Raw genomic sequence first — 20694 nt, forward strand, 5'->3', positions numbered from 1 at the left:
AGATGACAGAATAGATGGCTTTGTTGCCAAGTTTGCAGATGATAAGAAGATTAGTGGAGGGGTAGGTAGTGTTGTGGAAACAGGTAGGATGCAGAAGAACTTAGACAGATTACAAGAAAGGCAAGAAAGTGGCAAATGAAATACAATGTTGGAAAATGCATGGTCTTACACTTTGGAAGTAGAAATAAATATGTGGACTATTTTCTAAAACGGGAGAAAATCCAGGAATCTGAGATGCAGAGGGACTTGTGAGTCCTCGTGCAGAACACCCTGGAGGTTAACTTGCAGGTTGAGTCGGTGGTGAGGAAGGCAAATGCCATGTTAGCATTCATTTCAAGAGGTCTAGAATACACGAGCAAGGATGTGATGCTGAGGCTTTATAAGGCACTGGTGAGGCCTCACCTTGAGTATTATGAACAGTTTTGGGCCCCTCATCTTAGAAAAGATGTGCTGGTATCGGAGAGGGTCCAGAGGAGGTTCACAAGGATGATTCCAGGAATGAAAGGGTTATCATATGAGGAACGTTTGATGGCTCTGGGTCTGTACTAGCTGGAATTCAGAAGGACGAGGGGGAATCTCATTGAAATCTTTCAAATGTTGAATGGCCTAGACAGAGTAGATGTGCAAAGGATGTTTCCCATGGTGGGAGAGTCTAGGACAAGAGGGCATAGCCTCAGGACAGTGGGGTGCCCTTTCAAAACAGCCATGCGGAGAAATTTCTTTAGCCAAAGGGTGGTGAATTTGTGGAATTTGTTGCCACATGCAACTGTGGAGACCAGGTCATTGGGTGTACTTAAGGCAGAGATTGATAGGTTCTTGATTGGACATGGCATCAAAGGTTATGGGGAGAAGGTTGGGAACTGGAGTTAGGGAAGAGATAGAAAAAAAGATGAGCTATGACTGAACGCAGAGCAGACTCGATGGGCCAGAAGGCCTAATTCTGCTCCTATGTCTTATGGTCTTATAATGAATTGGCTAATTAAAGACACTAGGTGTTAGTGAATCAATTTTATCCTTGCTGTAACTAATAAGTTGCCATGAGGATCAAAGCTGAGGTACCAAGCATTTAGGATTTATATGAATGAATTAGATTCGGAAACAAAGTGTGTTATAAATAAATTCGCTGAGATAAAAATAGATGGGAAAGCGAGATGAAAAGGATACAGGAACTCTGCAAAGGGACACAGACAGTTTATGTAACTGGGCAAAAGTCTGGCCAAATTTAAACTGAGGAAATATGAAATCATTCACTTTGTAGTGTAATGTTTAACTGGAGAGACTCTGCAGAATACTGGGACTTAAAGGGATCTGGATGTTCTCACATGTGTGAAATAGAATGTTAGCATTCAGATATAAGTAATTAGGAAGGCCAATGGAATGTTAATCTTTACAGGAATGAGAACTTGGTGTAAAAAGTGAAATCTTTCCACGAATGCACAGGCATTGCTTTGACCACATCAGGAATTGGCTACAGCTTTAGTTTCCTTATTTATAGAGGGATATACTTGCAATGAAAGTAGTTCAAAGTAGTTCACTGGGTTGAATTCATAGATGATGAGTCAACAGTGCAGCTAAGGGCACTCACAAAGTTTCAAGCTATGTCTAATTTTTTGAGGGAGATGTCGAAGTATTTTCTTTTTATTCCTCCACATGCCCACTCCCCCAACTCTTCCTCCAGCAGGACAATATCTGCATTGTTGTCACTTCCTACACTCATACCAAATTTGAAAATTTCTTCACTTTGGCAGTTAATTCCCACTCCGCTCTGACCTTCCATGGTCCAACCCTGATTCCTCTCTTCCCTTTCCGGGTTCCCAACCCAGAGTATTGACTAACCACCAACCCCCTACAAGCCCACAACCCCCGCAGCAGTTATATTTCCCCCAACCCCAGCTTCTTGAAAGAACTCCATTTCCATTCCCCAAGTTCCTCTGACACTGTCAAATTTGCTCCAATGGTGAGATATTTCATACAAATGCCTCTGAAAAGCGTTCCTTCTTTCTCAACCATGGCTTCCACAACCATTATAGTGAACAGAGCCTGTGAACATGTCCCAACTCTCTGATCTCATTCAACAAGAGCCAACATTTCCTGGTCCTCACCTCGACCCCGCCAGCCTCTGAATTTAACCTTTTCAATTTCCACCAGCTCTGACAAGATTCTACCACCAGATACATATTCGCATCCCCTCTCAGCAGTTTGAAGGGATCACTCCTTCCCTGACACCCTAGTCCATTCTTCTGCCCCCAGCTATTACTTTGCATTGTATGACACTTCCCCATCCAAATGTGGGAAGTGCAATACCTGCCCCTCAACTTCTCGCTCCCCAAAATCCAGGGACCCAATAGTCTTTCCAGATCATGGCAAAGATTCACATACTTCCATTTGTGGTTCCCAATGTGGCCTCCTTGATACTGGAGAAACCAAATGCAGATTAGGGACGCCCTTTGTGGAATAACTTCTCTGCTCTGCAGCAGTGACCCTTGAGCTTCAAGCTTCCTTAGATGTCACTGAAGTAGGTGGCATCATAGATACTGAAAGCAGCGATCAAGAATTGGAGGGCGTGAGAGGAGAACCTGAGTGGCAACTTCCTCACTCTGAAGGTGAAACAGGACGAGCAACCAGAAGAAATTGTTGAGACAGATACATTAATAGCATTTAAAAGACACTTAGATGGGAAAGATTTAGAGATGTGGCCAAGTGCCAGTAAATGGGACTAGCTTGGCTGACATTGACCAGCTGGGCCAAAGGGCTTGTTTCCTTGCTGTACAAATCTACATCTCTGACTCTATGACTCATGCAGAATTATAACAAATCCCAATATAAACCTGAGAATCAATTCTTTATATTTTTTTTAGCTGAGGATCTTGCAGACTGCATGACTCAATATTGACCATCAGACATAGGAGCAGAATTAGGCTATCCGGCCCATCGAGTCTGCTCTGCCATTTCATCACGGCTGATCCTTTTTTCTCTCAACCCATTCTCCTGACTTCCTCCCATAATCTTTTGTGGCCTAACTAATCAAGAATCTATCAGCGTTCATCTTAAATACACCCAATGACCCGGCCTCCACAGCCACCGGTGGCAATGAATTAAACTGATTCACCACCCTCTGGCTAATAAAATTCCTCCTCATCTCCATTGTAAAGCAATGTTATGCTACTCTGAGGCTGTGCCCTCTGGTCCTTGACTCTTTCGCCATCGGAAACATCCTCTCCACATCCAATCTATATAGGCCTTTCAATATTCGATAGGTTTCAATGAGATCCTACCTTATTCTTCTGAATTCCAGCATGTAAAGGCCCAGCGCCATCAAACGTTCCTCATATGATAGGCCTTTTATTCCCAGAATCATTCTTGAGAACTTCCCCTGGACCCTCTCCAAAGTCAGCACATCCTTCCTTAAATTAATTATAGAATTCTACAGCATAGGATAACCTGCTCTTTCTTTCTGTTTTTATCAGGACTGGCCAGTTTTGGTTACCATTCCTCTCTTCCTTTTTCCTTTCTTTGCACTTCGCAGTTGGCTAGATAACACAAACAAAGACGCTTTACTGCCCATATTACCAACAGTCACCTTGTTCCACCCATTGCCTTCTTGCCCCGACACCTCCCCTTCCTCTTCCCTCTGAGACTAACTTGATTTCTTTCCCAGTCCTGATGACATAACTGCGAACTGCAACATTAATTGTTTCTTCCTCCGCAGATGCTGCCTGAACTGCTTGGTGTTTCTTTCATTTTTGTTCTTATTTCTTAATAATGGAATTGTTTTACAAGGAAGGGTCAAGGTCGAATCCAGAGCCATTGGATGAAAGTGTGAGAGGTACGATTCCGAAAAACCTGGAAAAGTTGGATGCTGAGAGGATGTTTTCTTTTGTGGGGAATCTAAGTTTAGGGGGCAGTTCTTTAAAAACAGTGACTGGCCATCTATGGCAAAATAGGAGGTGTTTCTGCACTCAGCTGGTTGTGAATATTTGGCATTCTCTACTCCAGTGAATTTTAGAGGATGAGTCACTGAATATATTCAAAGCCAAGATAGACAAATTTTTTATAAGCGAGTCTAGGATTATGAAAAAGTTAACCAGACCAGCCATGATCCTGGTCATAGTCATAGTCGTACTTTATTAATCCCAGGGGAAATTGGTTTTCGTTACAGTTGCTCCATTAATAATAAATAGTAATAGAACCATAAATAGTTAAATAGTAATATGTAAATTATGCCAATAAATTATGAAATAAGTCCAGGACCAGCCCATTGGCTCAGGGCGTCTGACCCTCCAAGGGAGGAGTTGTAAAGTTTGATGGTCACAGGCAGGAATGACTTCCTATGACGCTCTGTGTTGCATCTCGGTGGGATGAGTCTCTGGCTGAATGTACTCCTGTGCCCAACCAGTACATTAATGTAGTGGATGGGAGACATTGACCAAGATGGCATGCAACTTAGACAGCATCCTCTTTTCAGACACCTCCGTCAGAGAGTCCAGTTCCATCCCCACAACATCACTGGCCTTACAAATGAGTTTGTTGATTCTGTTGGTGTCCGCCACCCTCAGCCTGCTGCCCCAGCACACAACAGCAAACATGGTAGCACTGGCCACCACAGACTCGTAGAACATCCGGCAGATGTTAAAGGACCTCAGTCTCCTCAGGAAATAGAGAGGGCTCTGACCCTTCTTGTAGACGGCCTCAGTGTACTTTGACCAGTCCAGTTTATTGTCAATTCATATCCCCAGTATTTGTAATCCTCCACCATGTCCACACTGACCCCCTGGATGGAAACAGGGGTCAACGGTACCTTAGCTCTCTTCAGGTCTACCTCCAGCTCCTTAGTCTTTTTCACATTAAGCTGCAGATAATTCTGCTCACACCATGTGACAAAGTTTCCTACCGTAGCCCTGTACTCAGCCTCATCTCCCTTGCTGATGCATCCAACTATGGCAGAGTCATCAGAAAACTTCTGAAGATGACAAGACTCTGTGCAGTAGTTGAAGTCCGAGGTGTAAATGGTGAAGAGAAAGGGAGACAAGACAGTCCCCTGTGGAGCCCCAGTGCTGCTGATCACTCTGTCGGACACACAATGTTGCAAGCACACGTACTGTGGTCTGCCAGTCAGGTAATCAAGAATCCATGATACCAGGGAAGCATCCACCTGCATCGCTGTCAGCTTCACCCCCAGCAGAACAGGGCGGATGGTGTTGAACGCACTGGAGAAGTCAAAAAACATGACCCTCACGGTGCTCGCTGGCTTGTCCAGATGGGCGTAGACACAGTTTAACGGGAAGACGATGGCATCCTCAACGCCTAATCGGGGCTGGTAGGCGAACTGGAGGGGATCAAAGTGTGGCCTGACCATAGGCCGGAGCAGCTCCAGCACAAGTCTCTCCAGGGTCTTCATGATGTGGGAGGTCAATGCCACCGGTCTGTAGTCATTGAGGCCGCTGGGGTGCGGCGTCTTCGGCACAGGGCCGAGGCGGGACGTTTTCCACAGTACAGGAACCCTCCGGAGCCTCAGGTTCAGGTTGAATACATGGCGAAGTACTCCACATAGCTGAGGGACACAGGCTTTGAGCACCCTGGTACTGACACCATCCGGTCCTGCAGCCTTGCTTGGGTTGAGACGTTTCAGCTGTCTTCTCACCTGTTCAGCTGTGAAGCCCACCATGGTGGTTTCGTGTGGGGAAGGGGAATAGTCATGTGAGCAGGGTGGGGGACTGTGAGGAGGGGTAGGAGGGGGGAGTGGAATATGTATTGGTTGGGGGCCAACAACAGATGGCTCATGTGGGGGATGGGCAGGGGCCACAATGTCAAATCTGTTAAAGAACAGGTTAAGTTCATTGGCCCTGTCCACACTGCCTTCCGCTCCTCTGTTGCTAGTTTGCTGGAACCCAGTGATGGTCCTCATTCCCCTCCAGACCTCTCTCATGTTGTTCTGCTGGAGTTTCCACTCAAGCTTCCTCCTGTACCTGTCTTTAGCCTCCCTGATCCTGGCTTTCAGGTCCCTCTGTATTGCCCTCAGCTCCTCCCTATTTCCATCTCTAAACACCCTCTTTTTAGCGTTCAGGATGTCCTTAATGTCCTTTGTCACCCATGGCTTGTTATTTGAATAACAAAGGACAGTTCTTGTTGGAACATTGCAGTTCACACAGAAGTTGATGTAATCAGTGATGCACTCTGTGAGCCCTTCAATATCCTCTCCACGTGGCTCACAGAGTGCCTGCCAGTCTGTCACCTCAAAACAACCCTGGAGCGCCTCATAAGCCTCCTCCGACCATTTCCTCACTGTCCTCGAGGTTGCAGGTTTACTCTTCACCAGAGGCACGTAGCAGGGTTTTAGATGCACCAGGTTGTGATCTGACCTTCCCAGTGGGGGGAGGGGAGAGGAGCTGTATGCATCCTTAACGTTAGCGTACATCAAATCCAGAGTCCTCTCCCCTCTGGTTGTACAGCTCACATACTGCGTGAAGTTGGGCAGTGTTCTAGCCATGGTAACCTGGTTGAAGTCACCCGAAATGGTAATGAGGGCACTTGGGTGCTGGGTTTGTAATCTGGCTATGACGGTGTAAATGATGTTTCACGCCGACGTCGGGTTGGCAGAGGGAGGGATGTACACAACAACCACAATTGCATGCGACATTTCCCTTGGCAAATAATATGGCCGGAGTCCAACAGCAAAAAGTTCAATATCCGGGCTACAGACCCGTTCCTTAATCGTAATATGTCCAGGATTGCACTATCTGTTATTTACCAGAACTGCCAGCCCCCCTTCTTTACGCTTACCGCTCTCAGTGCAATTCCAGTCAGCTCAAATGGTCTGGAAGCCCTCTATGGAAACGCTTTGATCGGGTATGTCCCTGTGCAGCCACGTCTCAGTGAAGCACATGACACTGCTCTCCCAAAATGTTCTCTGACTCCTGACAAGCGCAGTCAGTTCGTTGATTTTATTCCCCAGCGATCTCACATTTTCCATGATAAGAGAGGAGAGACACAGCTTATAACTTCTCTTCCCCAAAAGCCTCTGTTGTCTCGACCCGGTCCTCTTCCCTCACCTTTTTGATCCCCCTCTGCATCCTCTGTGTATTTTCCTCCAGATTTCAGCCGGTATGTCCGCTCCTCTGTTCGCTAAACCAGCACAATAATCCTATTGAATATCTGGGGCACTACATGTCCCACTCCTGCTCCTCTTTCTTATGATCTTCCCTTCAACATATCCAGTCTAAGAGAAAACAAGACAAGTGAATTCTGTGCAGTTCTACAAACCTCTTCCTCATAATGCTGCTTTGGCTTGCAAATTGTGATTTCACCTGTCACATATCCAACTGCCAAGCTGACCACAGATGGGAAGTATGAAGAGCAAGTCGTTGAAGCTAATTAGTTTTTCTGGGGTACTGTTCTTGAGCTTGAAGCTGAATGTACTAAATTGTTTTGTTCTTTCTGTGTCAAAATCCAGCCAAGATTTTAGCATATGGGTTACTTAATTAAAAGCAGAGGAGGTAAATTGGAAGCCTAGTGTTACTACAGGGTGACCCAATTCATTCACATTTGATGTGTTTTGTCAATATATCATTACAATAACTACAATGAAGAGGGACTTATTTTGTTTATTTTTCTTCTGGTAATCATCACACCTCTGCAAATCAATGACTCCTTGATGCACAGCCATAGATGGTAATTGCCCTGCAGTACCTCACAAAAAGGTTACTGTTCACGTTCGGGCTTCGACAGTGAATGATTCAGAATCCCAACAAAGATCGTCCTGTCTGTACATATGTACTTCCACAGCGTGCTGCAGATTTTCCTCAGTTCAATCCAATTGTAGCATTCCGATGCCCCGGCTAAGATTAGTTTATTCAGCAGAGAGCACAGATTACATCTTGGACCTTCCTGATGTGCAGAATTCAACAGCATACCAGATGTATTAGCAGAGTCACCAGGAGAGCTGCAAGCAAGCCTCCCTAGATCTGACATCAAAGCTGAGCACCATAACAAAGAGGAAGGATAAAAATTTTACTGTAGTTTGCTCTAGACTTTTTAAATAAATTCTCAGTATTACTTTGATATTGAAAGCTTACTGACTTTTCAAACTTGATCACTTTGAAATTTGATACTATTTTGATATTTAGAGATACAGCACAATAACACGCCCTTCTGGCACATTGAGTCTGCTCTGCCCAGTTACACCCATGTGACCAATTAACCTACAAATGTCTTTGGAACGTGGGAGGAAACCAGAGCACCCAGAGGAAACCCACATGGTCACGGGGAGAATGTACAAACTCCTTACAGTGTGTTGCGGCAATTGAACATGGTCACTAGCACTGTTTTATTATACCAAGTAACACAGTACTTCAAAATAGCACAATTTTGTTTAACTAAATAAAGCTTATATTAATTTGGTAAAATAAAAGAAAACTGTATCAAATGATTGACTGTGCCCTGCATTTCTCACCTGCAGGATTTTTGTATTTACTACAGTCACTGCTAATCATCAGGAACTATTCTATCAGGGCCACCAAAATATGATTTGAAATCTTGATTTCTAATATTCACAACATAAAGGATTGTAGTGAATGATCCTATACCGGCTGAACTGCCCACAGAATATTTAGTGATCAATTCAAAGTAAATCCACATACAATAAGATTTCACCAATGTAACCTGATGTACTTTAGCAAGTTCTTTGAAAAAACAGGGATCCATGTCCTATTCTCCAGATCACTGGCTGAAAATGAATACATTTGTGCAGCATGGCATCATGGATGAATGAAACATCCTTTGTGTTATTCACTTCCATGGAAACCAACCTGATCTGCCTCAACCCTGCGATGAAGCAAAATCTATAATATGATTACATCTCTCATGGGGGAAACTACGTTTTCTCAGCTACTCATTACTTCTATTTGATCAGGATCAAAATACTGTCAATGTTTACTTAGCAAGAAGGAAAGGAGAAATCATGGTAACTTTGTTTGTTCATGAGGCGCAGCAAGTCAGCAGTTGTTTCTATTTTCTTCTATAACTGTGATCTTCTGGTAGGGAATTATTGCCTCAGAAAGGTGCTGTCCATCATTAAGGACCCCCACAACCCAGGACGTGCCCTCTTCTCATTGTTACCATCAGGAACAGGGAGGAGGTATAGAAGCCTGAAGGCACACACTCAACAATTCAGGAGCAGGTTCTTCCCCTCTGCCATCTGATTTCTTAACGGATATTGAACCCGTGAGCACTACCTCACTACTTTTTTAATTTCCATTTTTTACACCTACTTATTTAATTATGACATTATATCTATACACACACACACACACACACACACACACATACGTACATACAGTGGCATGCAAAAATTTGGGCACCCCTGGTCAAAATTTCTGTTACTGTGAATAGCTAAGCGAGTAAAAGATGACCTGATTTCCAAAAGGCATAAAGTTAAAGATGACACATTTCTTCAATAGCTTAAGCAAGATTACTTTTTTTATTTCCATCTTTTCCAGTTTCAAAATAACAAAAAAGGAAAAGGGCCCGAAGCAAAAGTTTCGGCACCCTGCATGGCAGTAGTAACACCCCCTTTGGCAAGTATCACAGCTTGTAAACACTTTCTGTAGCCAGCTAAGAGTCTTTCAATTCTTGTTTGGGGGATTTTTGCCCATTCTTCCTTGCAAAAGGCTTCTAGTTCTGTGAGATTCTTGGGCCGTCTTGCATGCACTGCTCTTTTGAGGTCTATCTACAGATTCTCAATGATGTTTAGGTCAGGGGTCTGTGAGGGCCATGGCAAAACCTTCAGCTTGCGCCTCTTGAGGTAGTCCATTGTGGATTTTGAGATGTGCTTGGGATCATTATCCTGTTGTAGAAGCCTTCCTCTTTTCATCTTCAGCTTTTTTACAGATGGTGTGATGTTTGCTTCCAGAATTTGCTGGTATTTAATTGAATTCATTCTTCCCTCTACCAGTGAAATGTTCCCCGTGCCACTGGCTGCAACATAAACCCAAGACATGATCGATCCACCCCCATGCTTAACAGTTAGAGAGGTGCTCTTTTCATGAAATTCTGCACCCTTTTTTCTCCAAACATATCTTTGCTCATTGCAGCCAAAAAGTTCTATTTTAACTTCATCAGTCCACAGGACATGTTTCTAAAATGCATTAGGCTTGTTTAGATGTTCCTTTGCAAACTTCTGACACTGAATTTTGTGGTGAGGACGCAGGAAAGGTTTTCTTCTGATGACTCTTCCACGAATGTCATATTTGTGCAGGTGTTGCTGCACAGTAGAACAGTGCACCACCACTCCAGTGTCTGCTAAATCTTCCTGAAGGTCTTTTGCAGTCAAACAGGGGTTTTGATTTGCCTTTCTAGTAATCCTATGAGCCATTCTCTCAGAAAGTTTTCTTGGTCTTCCAGACATCAACTTGACCTCCACCGTTCCTGTTAACTGCCATTTCTTAATTACAATTACGAATTGAAGAAACAGCTACCTGAAAACGCTTTGCTATCTTCTTATAGCCTTCTCCTGCTTTGTGGGCATCATTTATTTTAATTTTCAGAGTGCTACGCAGCTGCTTAGAGGAGCCCATGGCTGATTGTTGGGACAAGGTTTGAGGAGCCAGGGTACATATAAAGCTTCGAAATTTGCATCCCCTGGCCTTTCCTAATGATGACTGTGTACAAGCCATAGCCTTAACAAGCTAATTAAGGTCTGAGACCTTGGTAAAAGTTATCTGAGAGCTTAAAGTTAACAAATTTCACAACATATACTGGTTCTGAACTGCTTCCCTTTTAAACCCAGTACTATCAAATAAAACCATCTCGAAACAGTCTTCCACACAGCTAACATCAAGAAGATCCATTCTTTGTCCCAGTGGAATTTTATTACAGTCTCTGGATAGAATATCAGCTGTCAATAACATCCATCTAAATCTAGAAAAATAATAACCACAGATCTTTTTAAAGTGGCATGTGACTAGAATTTAGTGAGAATTCTTCTTTCAACAGAATCTTTCAACAGCCACATTAAATGGCTATTGTAAAACACAATGTCAGCTGCAAAGTCTGTTTGGCAACATTTTGAAGTCTTGATTTCTATTGCCATGGGAAAATGTTTGTATTCAACAAGTGATAGCTTACCAGCAGAAAAAAAAAGTTACAGAGTCATGACCATATGTATAAACTAGAAGAAACACTGCACAATTTATTTACAATTCTCATACCCAGTTGCATCTCCCAATTAGGATATCTGTTACACATGAATCCAGTCACTTTCTCATGGTGTACATAATTGTTAATTGTTAATGCAAGCTCTTGTGTGGAAAGAGAAGAATGGACTGAATCACTTTATGAAATCACTTACTCACTTCCTCCAGTTAAAGCTTAGCTGGCTTATTCTGTGCCTGGTTCCATCAAAGTTAGTTAAGAATTTAAATTGTAAATGAGTATGTCAATGACTAATATATTAATGTGTTGTTGAAAATATATATCATATAATCTAAGGGCATTGTATGAGAACACAGTCCAGGTATAGCAATCATACTTAAAATTTTGGGTAGATTTGTCTGCGTTCAAGAGAAATAAATACAAATGCATTTTTTCACCACCCGTGTCCATTTTACTCCACTGATATCTCATCAAGCTTGAAATATAAATGCATTGTATTATTTTCATGCACCTATGTATAATAATACTTACACATTCAAGTATAATTTATATTAGTTGAGCTATTCAAATAATTGGAGTTTTCAGAATCATTGTCAATGGCCATCATCTGTGTAGTCAAGGATTTTTAACTTGCTTCATTCACTGGAAGAGTTGTCATTGTAGGAAAAAGGCTGTATTGAAAGCTGCTAGTTTACTCTCAAGCAGAATGACATTTATTACCATCACTGGTAATCACCGTAATAATAATCAGCATAACATCCTCTGGCAATGTATTTTTTCCTCGGGGATTCATGCTTTGTGCGGGGCTAGGCAGTATGATTAGATGAATAATCCTGCCTTCTTCATTAGTAAAAACACTTTTCCCCCTTAATTTAATATGGACTTGAAATAAATGAGTTTAAAAGCAACATCTGGGAAAATGAAACCTCAGATTTGCAAATATAGAATTTTTGGCACAAACGTTATGCCTTGCGTAAAGTAAAATATTGCCACAGCTCAAGTGCTGCAATTTTCTCCATTAATTGCAAAGCTGTGGAGCAAAGGGATAATTAATCTTAGGCTATACTCATACTGCGCTTTTGGATCAACACAAGTGGTTTTGGGTGTACATCAATGCAAAAAGTGGCAACGTAACCAGAGGGCCACTGAGCACATTAAACCCCAATGGAATAAAAATCTCTAAGAGGCTGTTTCATACAGTGGAGTTCCCAGAACTTGCTGTAGAATTGCATCCCTGAACGCCAGCCATTATTTTAAAATGAATTTTCTGTTTACATCCTCTAAGTGCCTCATTTAGAGCAGGATGATAACAAAGGACTTTAAAAGATGAAATAAAAAGACAGAGATTTTCTACTATTTCTTCAAGTACCACGGGAATTATCACTCTGAATCTGGCATTATGACCAAAAGTGGATCTTGTTGCACTGATTTACGTCACAGAATCGGTCATCTCTCCTACCCAGTGCTGAAGACAGCCAAACTCTGTCATTTTTCCACAGTGGCCCTGATTTTTAACCCTCTCCTTCTGGTTGGAAAGGTCCGGCCACAGCAGCTGGGAGTTAATCATTTATCTTCCAGCAGAATTTATTCCTTCACTCCTCTAACATACCAGGCAATAGGGAGCATTGTAGGCTCCCACAGTAAGCTGACAAGTACTCACTAAATATTTAGGAAGGGGCAGTATGATAGCGAAGAGATTAGTGTAATCCTATTACAGCACCTGCGGCCCAGGTTCAACTCCGCCGCTATCTATAAGGAGTTTGTACGTTCTTCCCAGGACTGTGTGGGTTACTTCCCACTTGTATGGGTTGGTAGGTTAGTTGGTCATATAGGGGTAACTGGGCAGCTTGGAATTATGCGGAAGACCATAGCAAAATAGGATCAGCAACACACATCAAAGTTGCTGGTGAACACAGCAGGCCAGGCAGCATCTCTAGGAAGAGGTACAGTCGACGTTTCGGGCCAAGACCCAAAATGGGGGATCGGGGGATTTCTTTTTTTTTTAAATGGTGTGCTTGTTGATCTGGATGTACATACATATATTACCAGGTTCCCTGACAGAAAGCCAAGCCTCTTTGCCCAGCAACTCTATTACTCCTGCCAACAGCAATACTTTGGATGTTTTCCTGCTCTCAACTCACCACTTCTTCGGTTTCTCCCTAGCTGCCTACTGCCGCAAAGATTACTGTGACTAAATCCATTCCCACTTCTCGACCAGCTTCACCAGTCGGAATGTGAACCATGCTGAATTCATCTGGTGGTCAATATGGAAACATTAAAATGAGAACAGCTAGTTAAAACAGCTTGGGCCATACAAGAGACTACTGTTGCAACTCTCAAATTAGCTGCCACATCCTGCACTTAAACTCTTACATTAAAATTAGGACAGTTGGGACCCTGCAGAAACCAGATTGGTTGCTCATTAAAAATACACGAGTTAATTACTTGCCGGTAAACCACCCAGATATTGTCAACTGTAATTTTAATAAATATTTCTGGACATCTGGCTAAACCATCTTCCCAGAGTTGGCAACCTCCTTTAAACGGTGTTTCATAGTATGATTAGATCAGGGTCTAATGATGTCAATGTTCTCCCTTGCAATTTTTATTCTGTGGCTATCCATCATGCCGACAAGAAATTTATAACTTCTGGGAGGATGACAAAGCTAAAACTGGCAAGTTTTCTATTCAGTTATTCAGTCCTCACAACATAAATTTGGGTCCCCTCCACACCAAGCTCTCTCCTTGTAACTCTGGTGAAACCTTCCCAGACCATCAAGCCTGAATTACCCAAGAAACATCAGGTTCCCGAACCAGCAGAGATAACTTCACTCACCTCAACTCTGAACTGATTCCACTACTTAAAGACTCACTTTCAAGGCCTCTCCACTCATGTTCTCAGTATCAGTGACTTTTAAAATTTGTAGTGTCTTTTTTGTTTGTACATTGGTTGTTGCCAGTCTTTATTTATAGATTAGATTAGATTATGAGGACACTCAGTCCTCGTTTATTGTCATTTAGAAATGCATGCATGCATTAAGAAATGATACCATGTTCCTCCAGAGTGATATCACAAAAAAACAGGACAAACCAAAGACTAACACTGACAAGACCACATAATTATAACATATAGTTACAGCAGTGCAAAGCAATACCATAATTTGATGAAGAACAGACCATGGGAACGGTAAAAAAAAGTCTCAAAGTTCCGATCGACTCCCGACAGTCCCTGATAGCAGGCAGCAGAAGGGAGAAACTCCCTCCGCAATAAACCTCCAGGCACCGACAACTGTCGATACATTGGAAGCACCCGACCCCAGCCAACTCTGAGTCCGTCCAAAAACTTCGAGCCTTCGACCAACCCTTCGACACCAAGCACCGAGCATCAGCAAAGCCGAGAATTCAGGGCCTTCCCCTCCGGAGGTTCAGGATCACACAGTAACAGCGACAGCGAAGCAGGCATTTTAGAAGTTTCTCCAGATGTTTTTCCAGAAATATAGATAGTTCTTCCAGAAATTCTACGGTATTTCTTTATTTTCCTGTAAATGCCTGCAAGAATATGAATCTGAAGGTAGTATACGGAGACATATTCTTACTTTAATAATAAACTTGCTTTGTCTTTGTTCCTCCTTCAGACCCATTTGATTCCCAGCTTTCAGAGAGCTGTGGCTTTTCTCATTTGATAATACCAGGAAGAGGACAGACAGCACATTACAATGCCAGGGTATAAAATAGGTCTGCTTTGCCCATAAGCCATCTGCCCAAAACACACTGGAGTTGTTTCCACTTCCTTTGTCTACTGGGGGTAAACAGAGGAGGAGACAGGAGAAAATGCAAAATATTGATTCAACGGTTTTGCAAATCTGTGCAATATTTGCTTTGGGTGATTACAGTATTAGCTTGTTTGTTATAATTATTTTAATATACCCTCACTTTGAGATCTCTCCATTGACTGGGCTTACACATAGACGTCTTGCTCAGATTTTATTCAAACAAATTCTGTTGTTTCTTCACCGGAGAAGAATTTCAAATCACAGTGCTTTTCCTCAGACACATTTCCTCTCTCACTCGGTTCTCATCTGAATTGTATTTGCCTTTTAAGCAAATCTTTCACCAGTACTGGCTTTTATAGTTTAGTTTTTTCATTAAGGACAGACAATTCCAACTAAGGAAATGGAAATCCTTCCTTTACAAACAATCCTAGTTTAAGTGAGTATCAGGTTCAAGAAAACTTTATTTGACTTTGGTTTTGGATTTATGATCTGCCATATTTTACATACACATATAATAATTGAAAAATTATTTTATAAGCTGTTAGTTCTCCAATGATTGCCATTTCTTTTTATTTACATTTCAAATTTTCCACCATATTCTAATTCTTTTTGGACGGGAGGAGGAAACCAGAGGTCCATGAGCCAGTCCTTATCAGAGGTGGAGAGGGTCATCAGCTTTAAATCCCCCAGTGTTTTCCTTTTGTAGGGTCGGTCCTGGGTCCAGCACGTAGATGCCATTACAAAGAAAGCACGGCTGTGCCTCTACTTTCTTAGAGTTTTGTGAAAATTCAGCATTTCATCTAAATCTTTGACAAACTTTGATAGGTGTGCAGTGAAGAGTATATTGCCTGATTTTATCATGACCGGGTATGAAAAAGCCACACTTCAAATGGAAAAGCCTACAAAAAAATGGTGGATACACCCCAGTACATCACTGCTAAAACACTCGCCACCACCGAGCACATCTACATCAATAAATGCCATCTATAAATTTGCTGATGATACAACCATGTTGGCAGAATTTCAGACAGTGATCAGAAGGGATACAGAAGTGAAATATATCAACTAGTGGAGTGCTGTCGTAGCTTTAACCTTGCACTCATTGTCAGTAAGACTAAAAAACTAATTGTGGACTTCAGAAAAGGGTAAGACAAGGAAGCACACACCAGTCCTCATAGAGGGATCCGAAGTGGAAAGAGGAAACAATTTCAAATTCCTGGATGTCAATATCTCAAAGAGGATCTAACCTAGAGCCAACATATTGATACAGCTACAAAGAAGGCACGGCAGCAGCTATATTATATCAGGAGTTTGAGAAGTTTTGCTATGTCTCCAAAAGCACTTGGAGGTTTCTACAGACATACATTGGAGAGCATGCGAACTGGTTGCATCACTGGCTCGGATTGGGGGAGGGGTGCTACTGCACAGGATTGAAGTAAACTGCAGAGAATTGTAAATTCAGTCAGCTCCATCATGAGCACTAGTCTCTATTGAATCCAGGACATCTTCAAGGTGCGACACCTCAAGCAGCATCCATCATTAAGGACCCCCATCCCCAGGTCATGCCTTTTTCTCATTGCTACCATCAGGAAGGAGGAAATGTTAAGGCAACCATTTAACAATTCAGAAACAGCTTCTTCTCCTCTGCCATCCGATTTCTGAGTGGACATTGAACCCATGAACACTACCTCACTACTTTTTTATTTTTATTTTTGCACTTATTTTATTTAACTATATTATATAATCTTACTGTAATTCACCGATTTTAGTCTCTATTATTATGTATTGTATTGTACTACTGCGGCAAAGTTAATAAATTTCATGACATATGCCAGTGATAACAAACCTGATTCTGATTTTGATTCTGGCGTGGAGTGCTGTCGCAGAAAAGCAGCATCTATCTTATCTATCATGAACGCCACGACAGCAAAATTAAATTCAACTAGACAGCATTTAGAAGCGAAGCTCCCATTGAGCTCTCTTCTCTTTTCTCTGTGATGCAAAGGCAAATGGCAAAAAACTCAGCTGCGACCAGCACATCAACAATTTTATCTGGATATTTTCCAGTAGGAGTGCCTCCATAACACATCAACCACATAGTCATCCCTCAGTGTGAGACAGTAAGTATAGACAATCTCAACGTCTTTGAGGGGCTGGATACTTTGTTTGTTTTTGTCGATGTCTGCATTTGCCAAATTCTTTATGATTCTGCAGACGTACCCTGATAAAGTATACATTGAACATTTTATGAAGCACAGGAAAAGTAACCAATTTGAACATCAGGCTAAATTTAATCCTCATTTTTTTTTGCCAGACCAATTTGCTTTTCCACTTATTTAATTGACCCACGAGTACAACAACTGACCAATCTGTTCCAGTCTGTACTCTACTATTGCCAGAAATTAAAGTCAGTCCAAAGATTCAGTTTTGATTCAGATATTTTATCAAGAAAATTCTATCAATAGTTTATTATGGAACTAAGCTCTCCCAGCTGTCCAATGCACTAAACCCACTCTATCAAATCTGACCAATGGTGAAGTAGCAAACTTTCATCTACTTAAATTACTAAGTAACACTTCAGGCTCCATCCAATCTATAAGTATATTTGACTTATGTATAATGTTTCCAAAATCATGGGGAACATTTTGCAATGAGCTAGAGTAATTAACATAGTGCTGCACATACATTCATCACTGTATTTCAGAATCAGAGTCAGGTTTAATATCATCGGCAAATGTTGTGAAATTTGTTGTCTTTGTGGCAGCAGTACAATGCAATACATAATAATAGAGAAAAGCTGTGAATTACAGTAAGTATATATTAGTTAAATCAAATAAGTGATGCATTTTTTAAAATTTTTAAAAAGTAGTGTGTTAGTGTTGATGGGTTGAATGTCCATTCAGAAATGTCATTTGTATACTTCTCTAGAACTCATCACATACATGGTTTATCTTATTTAAAACTTAGGTTGTTAATCCTTTATTGTTACAAGTTGCAAGCCAACAACTGCCTTGGAGAGGGCTGACAGAACCTGGAGTGGCTGGGTGGAGATGAGTCATGGACAAAGAGAAGGAGCTAAACCAGGCCTTCTGAAATCTCTAATAGCAGGGACTGTGTACACATGTACGTAAGTAAGTACACATCTGCTACACAAATTTCAATGGACATTTCGGCACACAATCATTCTGAATTAAAGCAGCCCAATCTAATTATCAGATTTGTACATGCACACTTTGACAATAAATTGAACCTTTGACCTTTGAACCTCAAGTCTTATTCCAGTATGAATGGTCAATTTTAATGCAGCACCAAGACCAAAACATAGTCCTACTGTTACATGTTGCAGAGTTTCTTGCATCAGGAAACTTCTGAATTTTGTTTGGCCCTGTGCCTCACTCCACAATTAGCTGAAAAACTAAGATCACTTGTGCTCTGCAGCTGAGTCTATCTTTATCTCAAAGGATTTTAAAATTTTATTCTGGTACTCCACCATGCCTAAGAAACTTTAATAGGGTACACATGCTGGTAGAAAGGACTGGGGATACATGGCTCACTACAAATTCTGGCGACACTTTTCAAATTAAAGGTCAGCAATCTATATCTTTAACCAAATATAGCTTACGAATAAAATAGCCTGAATCTAATAGCGATTATGGAATTTCTTTTTCTATGCACGTGTTACACTGGAACACTTGGATGTACAGTGTGAGGTGCAATGAATGAACCTCCATCTATATTGAAAAGGTCATTGTTATTTTAAGAGCAGGGCGTACGGTACTTTTGTTGTGCAGGTCGGATAACAGTGCTGTGACACATACACTTGGTCATGAAAAATGAACTCAAAAATTCTTCGCGTATTTAAGTCTTAAAAATGTTCATAATGTTTTGCGAACAATGTAATGGGTTGCAGATGAGAAGAGCTATTTATCTAAAACTGAAAACCAAAACACTTTTGATTACAAGCTAATAGCCCTTCAAAGGAATTGCCCTTGGCACATTGGAAATCAGGCATTAATCTGAATTGTGTTTGAGATTTACTACAGTCTCTCACACAAGCTGTGTCAAACTGAAGGAGATGGTGGCAGGTAAAAGGCACATGCCTGGATGTAGAGTCCTTTGGTGGCGTGCTTCTCTGCGACTCACGACTTAATTTTTATGAGAAGTAAGATGTAATGGGAAAGCAGGGACTTACTGCTATTTGCGGGGTCTGCAGTTCACCGCTGCATCTGACACGTTCGTGCACAGAGGAGCCTGAGCATGCGCATCAACATCCAACACCATGCTACATCTGCCTGCCCGTCTCGATGTTTAAGGCCAGCGCACTCATACACAAGTAGGCGGTAAATGCGAGTAAACGCCGCTTCACTACCACTTAAAGGGGACATGCCAGAGCAGGCGTTTATTCAGAGCTGGCACCATGCCTCAGGTAGGTCCCTCCCGAGTGATCTACTTTTCCAGCTCTGCTGTCCATCCACATCCACCCACCTCTCTCCAGAGTCGCAGTCCTCACCCATCTCCCTCATAGCCACCAATCTGCCGACGCAACTTGACCCAACCTTCTCCCCTCCACTCAATCTGACACCCGACCTACCCCACCCTCTGACAGCTAAAATCCCCCTCAGGCAACGGATCTGTTCTTCGGACCCAATACCACACCCACTGTTGGTCCAGGCTCCGGCATCTCCCTTCTCTTCTTGTGCCACCACACCCACAGTTCTGACGACCCAATCGCCATACCATTCTCCATCTGCCTCCACCCTCTGCTACCTCCCCCTCTCCACGAACTAGTGACACAAACAGCCCTCCTACTTTCAGAATTATGTTGCCTGCCCCGGCTTGCCAACAGTCTCTTGGTTTAGAACCATGAATTTCATCAGATACTCGCTAAATGAGTATTCATGTTCGTCTTTATAATTTAATTTTATAAATAGAACTACCTCTGAGCTTGATGTTTTCCAGAAGGGCAATAAACTAGGGCAATAGTTTTGTTTATTCTGTTAATTTATCCAAAAAAAAAGGCCCGCCTTGGGTTAAATGGAATCATTTAACTGTGCCTTAAGTGAATCCAGGAACTTCTTGAACTTTCTGAAGGTTCCATTCTATTGATCAAGTTTTACCTTTGTAAATTGTGCCTCCCATATGGCATTATAGCAGCTCATAGAGGAAACAAGCACTTTGGATCACTGATTTCATGCTGATCTTTAATCACCCATTTACTACATACCACATTGGTGCCATTCTTTAGTCTCCCACATTCTCCTCAAGTGCTCCAGTTTCTGCTACTCACCTACATGCTAGTGGCAATTGACAGTAGCTACTAAGCCACACATCTATAGGATACAGCACCCTGAGGAAAGCCACACAGTCATAGGGAGAACATGCAAACTCCACATAGGCAGCACCCATATTGAACTCGGGTACGAAGTGTTCTGCTCTGAGTTTGCTTAAAACTACTGTATTTTGTAATACAGTAGTTTTAATCAAAAGGTTGTTAAAAAGATTGTTCAGCTATTGGCTCTTTTATCTGCTCATAATTAACATTTTCTCTCTATCTGTCCATTCATCTATTTCGGGTTTCCATTTCCTGTACCTCCGGCTTTCTTGGTGAAACATTGGGTTCAGTGACTTTCAGACATGTATTTAAATAAATGCGTAGAGGCAGCAGAAAATACCTGTACAAGTTTTTAAATCAAAGGTGCAGATGGCAGGAGAACCCAAAGGTTGATTCAGTCCCTTAATTTCATATGCAGATCTTTATTGACCTGAGTTTTGC

The 20694-nt window shown here is 42.0% G+C and overlaps 1 long non-coding RNA gene across 1 annotated transcript in view; it reads right to left on the bottom strand.

Moving 5' to 3' along the window:
• The window catches only part of LOC134357103 (uncharacterized), a 98183-nt gene extending 78992 nt beyond the window's left edge, over nucleotides 1-19191 (bottom strand). The window contains exon 1 of the long non-coding RNA XR_010020508.1: nucleotides 19114-19191. This is a non-coding gene — a long non-coding RNA (uncharacterized LOC134357103). The remainder of the gene's footprint in view (nucleotides 1-19113) is intronic.
• Between the last annotated feature and the right edge of the window lie 1503 nt (nucleotides 19192-20694).

Source organism: Mobula hypostoma, chromosome 15, assembly GCF_963921235.1.
Source record: "Mobula hypostoma chromosome 15, sMobHyp1.1, whole genome shotgun sequence".
Classification (NCBI taxonomy): Eukaryota; Metazoa; Chordata; class Chondrichthyes; order Myliobatiformes; family Myliobatidae; genus Mobula; species Mobula hypostoma.